The following is a 6,888-nucleotide window of genomic DNA, read 5'->3' as shown; positions in this document are numbered from 1 at the left end:
CCAAAAACAGAAGTCAGTAACTTCACACAATCGATTGACTCCCAGTGCAATCGATTGGTCCAACCTTGTTTTGCCAAAAACCACTTGTTACTTGTTTCTAATACATCTTAGGAGTCCATTAACTTATACCATGATATATATATATATATATATATATATATATATATATATATATATATATATATATATATATATATATATATATATATATATATATATATATATATATATATATATATATATATATATATATATATATATATATATATATATATATATTAGATTGACAATAATCAGTCGATCTATGTGCAATCGAGTGGGTTTTGACCTAGAACCCCGATTAGGTTAAAACGATTGTAGTTTTAGTTTCGTAAATCCGTTTTGGACGCGGTCGGACGCGTTAGAAAGCTAACGGTAAGAACTATAGTATATATAGAAGTCTCTATAATTTATTCCACTATAAATTTGCATTGAGTCCGATTAACCCCACCGTATGATGATTAGACGGATACTCACTTTGTGGTGTGAGAGTGGAATAAGTTAGAATGAGGCGAGTCGTGTGATGGATTTGCCTAAGGTTATTGGGACATGTTAGATTATCTTATGTGCTTCTTGTATACTTGATTGTGAAATGAATTAGTTCCATGTCTCCATCATAAGACGAGAATCGTGCCTCCTATTTTTATGGGGTTGAATACATTGGAAAGTGAATCCAATACCTCATCAAGTGATAAGAATAGACCATGGGATGCCATGGCTATTATGTGTATTGGTTATAAATGGCTATGAATTGTTGTTGTCTTTCTTATGTGATGCATTCCATAACCTATGGATGAATTGTTATTGCGTCGATTATGATATGATTTGTTGATCGTATTGGTTAAATAATAATATGACTAAAACTTATGAGTGAGGTAAACCTAGGAGAATTCTAGGTAAACGAATTAGAAAGATAAATTAAGTAATGAAATGATTTAGATAGTGATGATTGGACGTAATCGTACCGTGGTGTGTAAAACGAACAAGTAGTCATAAAATGATACATTAACATGCTTTGTATGGAACATGTGTGATTTATGTATGAGAATTAATCATGTTATGATGCCATGAGAATTGATATGATATCCTGAGAATTGGTTGATATTTGGTGAGGAACATTTGTTCCAAAAGTCCTATTTATTATTGACAATTAATCACGTATTCAGAATTAGTTGTGATTGTGCACATACCATTTTGAGGGCTTAGGTAAAGCGGTAAGTGGGGATGTGGCACCAATGATTCGTGCCTCAATTGGGTTTGAGCCTAAACCATGGCTGATATGGGGGAAAGGTGGACACCTAAGTGGGTTAGAGGCCCATATAGTGAAAGATACCCTAAGTGGGTTAGAGTCTCATATGGGTTACAGTCTCTTGAACTGGGGATTAAGCCTCATAGAGGACATGATATCCACCGTGAAAGTTGAATCATACGAGCATGCGTGAACTGAGCCTGGCTTAGACGTAATTCCGTTCGGGGATTAATGTTTTGTCAATCCAAATAGTGATTTGTTGAGTGGATGCACTCTAGTGACATGTTTCCATACTTTGCGATTATCCCTTAATTATTCAAGTCCTAGTTACAAGGTGTGAATGATGCACAAGTAATGGAAGGTGAATACTTGAGGTAGAGTCGAGTAGAATCCCTGTAGAGCCGAGTGGACCCATAAAATAGGAGAACTCACTGAGACTATTATCTCTTCCCATTGTTGTTGTTATTTTTCAGGTATTCCTTGCAGGTTCAACTCATGAGAAGCTGTCTATTGATGTTTCAAGGGATGCAATTATTCTGATCTTCCGCCGTGGAGTTGTGTACAATAAAGATATTATACATAGTTCTTAGATTTTATTATTTAGGCTTTATTGTATGACATGTTCCATTTATGTTTTTTCTGTTTGGACATGTGTATATAATGATGCCAATAGGCACTTATGATTGTGTCAATACCAAATAATAACACTTGTATGATATTATTCTAGATATATATTATACGGGTTGTTATAGTTGGTATCAAAGCAAGTCGATTCTCGACCTAGCCGTGAAACATCATAAGTAAATCTATTCTTGCCTCATATGTGTGTTTAGCCAACATGAATATTAATATCAATGTATGTAGTATTGGGCCTAATCAACCTAATTCTATGTGCGTGGTAGGTAGGATTATGATTGAGCGACCACGAGGACTACAAAGTGTTGTTGGAACTTGTGCTTTGAGGGTAGGCTCAATCCTATCGTTAGAAAGTAAGGAGAACCGATAACTCAGTTGAAGTTTCAAGAGGAGTTATGATTCAGGTAATACGGAATTGAAGAGTAGTGTATCATTCAAGCAATTCTGCAGTGTTAATGGAGTTGAGAAGTTGAGGAATTATATCAGATGAGTTTGTCAGAAATTATGAGGAATAAGTGAATCTGCTAGTAGAACAAGATTGACTCACTGGTATGGAATAAATGTTATAATTAATACCATACAGTGAATGAAAGAGGATGGTTTTGTTGCATGTATGACATAAAGTCTGGAATTGAAGTAATGCATCAATGTTCAGCTTTTAAGGTCAGTAGAGCATCGTGGAAGAACGGGAGCACTTTAGAGGGTATGTTTAGAATGGTACATTCCAAGTGGTTGAGAGCTTGAGAGATAAGGACGTTTGGTTTTTGTTGGGAGTCTAAAGTAGTGGTGAAGTATAAGAAGAGGTTCGAGGATATGACTATCTACCCGAAGTGGAACACATATGCATCAGGCAAAAAGTAAAAGATAAACCGAGTACGCCCAGTCTTAGAAGGGAAATCAAATTTAGGATGGTTCATTGAGATTCAATATTCAATGAGTGACCGTTATAGAAATGTTGGGTTTCCCAAGGATCAGTTGAAATGCATTTGTGTTAAAAAGAGAACAAGCATTATATAACCACATAAGCTCTAGAGGGATTGGTTGAAAGATATTTGTGTTGAGGAAAAGAACAGGTAATTTGGATTTAAGGAATTCTAGTATAATGGTTATGCAATTGGAGTTGAGAGAATTACCTTAGAAAAGAAGCAGATATAGAGTTTGGAAGTAGGGTAAACCTTGCACTAAAACCATCGTAATGGAATGCACTTCAGATAAGGAAACTATGGAGACATGAGGATTTCATTGAGGCTAATATAGGGATGTGTAGTTGATGCTTTTTCACATAGAAGATTTCTAGAGTATGAAGTGGAGTGGAGAAAGTTATACCTTGGTATTGTGAAGTATGTGATAGAAACATTATAGTCACATGTATGTGAAATTGACTATCCTTCTTTGGGATGGTTTTGAAGTATCACATTCTTTATTTTGAGTAGTGAGTTTTGTGTCTTGAGGAGTTAGAGTCGTGGTAAGAAACGAAAGACAAACCAAGCTTGAATACAGAGCTAAGTGTGGAACGTGAAACAAAATATGTCGTATGGACTCATAAGGAGGCGATAAGGTTTGTCAAATGCAGGTCATCTAGATAAGTGACTTCTGTGTGATAAACTTTTCAATAGATATCAATATAGAAGAGAATCCAAGTCAATGAGTATGTGGTAGTGTCAAGTTTCACATTGAATGCATATTATTTTGGTTTTCAAGAGTAGGAGAACTACCCGTATATATCTTGGTCGAAGTATTTTGAATCTATCTTTTGTTGAATAAGAAAAGTTTGTTATCTTGATCCTCACCAAGAAATCAATTGAGGGAATGAGGTGGTATGCTTTACGTGGGTTATTCATGGTATCCCTTCAATGATGTGTTGACTATTGTGTCATTGTGGGATTAATATTAAGTTATGAATTACGTTGTGACACTACACCTATGTATGTAAAATGTATGGTGGATAACTTGTGGATGTTAATCCACGAAGTTGAGGTTGTGCTCTTACTGCGTTGTTCTTGTTATTCTGATGTATTTCCATGATTGGATTCCATGAGGATAATAAAGGAGTGGTGAACCAGGATTGTAATTCTCGTGGGATGTTGAATTCATGGAGATGTGTGTGGGTATTCTAGGAAGTGATTGCATATGGTTTATAACAGAGTCTTATTGGTTTGTAGTAGTTGTTGACAATATCCTTATCATTTATCGTACTCCATAAGAGATTGAGGAATATTTAAGGATTTGACCTACTAGTCTTGTGAGAGAGGAAACATCTAGCAAAGTTTAACAACTTTGAGCTGTCATGACCAAAGTGGAGTTCTTAGTCAGGTGATCTCAAGAGATCAATTCAATATCTTGTAAGTGTTAGTAACATGTAAGTGGTTAGACATGTTACTCATATGTATGGCCTCAGAAGTAGACATGCCATGGAAGTGGTACCGAATATACACAATGCTAACATACTATACCGGCATGATGCATAAGTTATTCTCCCAGGAGAGAGGATGGAAATAAGATATCCATAAGTGTAAATTTGTAACATGGATTGCATATTCGTAAGAACACGAGCTAAGGTTCCCATGAGATGAAGCTAGACGATAGGAAGGAATAACTGTTATCAGGTAGTGTGATGTCGTCCCAAGATGTTTGACTGAGTTGTGTGACTCTGTGAGTATTATGGAAGCTCACAGTTACATCCTAGTTTGATTAGGGTTCATTAGAAGTATTGTAGTGTCAATGACTTGGAATTTCTTGTTGGTATTATTTCTCTAGTTGGTTGTTGCATTTCTCCTTCTATATGTCGGTAAGAAGGTCATTCTTCTTGAGAATGATTGGTAAGGTTTTGGGAGAAGGTGCTCAAAGGGAAGTAGGGATTTTCTATGAAGTCCTATAAGCTAGTCAAGGGTACCGATGAATTTCAGGTGTTCCATTATGTTCAATTGTAAATTTCATTGTAAAGAGTTTTGGATGGGAAATAATTGTGAAGTTTTGTGGAGGATCCAAGAGGTAACTGCTTGTAGGAAAGAAAGTAAGACAATCTTGTGCCAAGTGTGTTATCTTACTGGAATGATACGAGAGAAGTGAAGCATCAGGTGTAGACGATTGTAGTATATGGTACCAGGTCAAGTGAACTTAATAAGAATATCAATATATAGATTGTAAGACTTGTTGCAAGTGTTGAAAGACTTATAAGGAAATATTCATCAGTATTGTTGCAGGTAAGGGATCATTGGTTAGCACCACATATATTCGAGAATGTTAGGTATCCTATCAGAATAATGTATCCTAGTTATGATTTTGATTAGCTCGGTGCAAGAAAGGCGAAGTTGTGGATTAATGGGGGATTTGTGAACAAGTTGTTTACAACAACATATTAGAAGAATTAAGTGGAAAAGGATTTGAAATAGAGGTATTATCATATGAAGAAATTGGATAAGTTTTGGAAGAACGGAGCTTGCTGGTGAAGAGAATTGGAAGATTCGAGTATGATAGAGGATTGAACTGAAGCAAAGTCGGGTGTTGACCTGAGTGGAGGAAATTCGGGGGTGAATTTCAATTTAGGGGGGGGGGGAGAGTGTAATATCCCATATCCCCTTAAATGCTCAATTAGTTGTCAGTTGAGACCAGTTAAGTTCCTATGTACTCTAAATATTGTTAGTTGGGACCAATATATTACCCAGTGAACTCTGAAGAGATTAATTATTAATAAAAGAGACAGAGAAATATTAATAAGTACAAGAGATGATATTTTGGTAACATTAATAATTGGTCAATTGGTACTAGAAGACAAAATATCAATTGAGATATTGTATATTACTACCTAATATTATAATATATATTAATTATATATTATCTATTTATGTGGTATAGAAAGAAAGAAGGAAAGTAATAGATAAGAAGAAGTAGGATGCGATAAGAATGAAAGAGAAAGTTACCAGAAAGAGAAAAAAAGAGAAAGAAAGGAAGAGAAGAAAGAAAGAGGAAAAGAGAAAGAGGAAGAAGAGAAGAAGAGGAAGGAAGGAAGAAGAAGGAAAAATCTCATGATCATCACCACCAATCATCTCATTTTCATCAGATTCCTCCTCATCCTCATCAATCTAAGGTGAGTTCCAAGGTAGTTGTATATTGTGGGGGGGGGGGGGGGGGGGACTTCATGGAAGTGGGATTAGGTTTTGTGAATTTGTTGTTGTTCGTGCTTCTATGTATCATACCATGATTCCTACATACTTTTGTGTGAGTTATGTTGTATTGTTGTGTTGGAACCATGATGTTGTGGTTGGTTGATGTTAATTGTTGTTGGATAATGATTAAAATTCATGAATCTATGCTAGAAAATATGAAGACATGAAAGGGTATAAGTTATGATGGTTTAGGGATGTTAAACATGGAAGAAAGAGTGTTTAGAAGAGGTAATTTTGGAAATTTTGCAGGTGTCAATCGATTGGTTGCAGAAAAGTTGTAGAACCAATCGATTGGTTCATGATTATGTGAAGAAAAAGATGAATTTTGCTAATGTCAATCGATTGGATACAATGCTCAATCGATTGGTCCTGTCTAAGTTCACCAAAAACAGAAGTCAGTAACTTCACACAATCGATTGACTCCCAGTGCAAGCGATTGGTCCAACCTTGTTTTGCCTAAAACCACTTGTTCCTTGTTTCTAATACATCTTAGGATTCCATTAACTTATACCATGATATATATATATATATATATATATATATATATATATATATATATATATATATATATATGTATTAGATTAACAATAATCGGCCGATCTATGTGCAATCGAGTGTGTTTTGACATAGAATTCCGATTAGGTTAAAACGATTGTAGTTTTAGTTTCGTAAATTCGATTTGGGCGCGGTCGAAAGTGTTAGGAAGCTAACGGAGAGAACTACATTATAGAGAGAAGTCTCTATGATTTATTCCAATATAAATTTCCCTTGATTGGTTGATCGTATTGGTTAAATAAT

This window comes from Lathyrus oleraceus, chromosome 5, assembly GCF_024323335.1.
Source record: "Lathyrus oleraceus cultivar Zhongwan6 chromosome 5, CAAS_Psat_ZW6_1.0, whole genome shotgun sequence".
In the NCBI taxonomy this organism is placed as follows: domain Eukaryota; kingdom Viridiplantae; phylum Streptophyta; class Magnoliopsida; order Fabales; family Fabaceae; genus Lathyrus; species Lathyrus oleraceus.
This window is presented reverse-complemented; position numbering follows the sequence as displayed.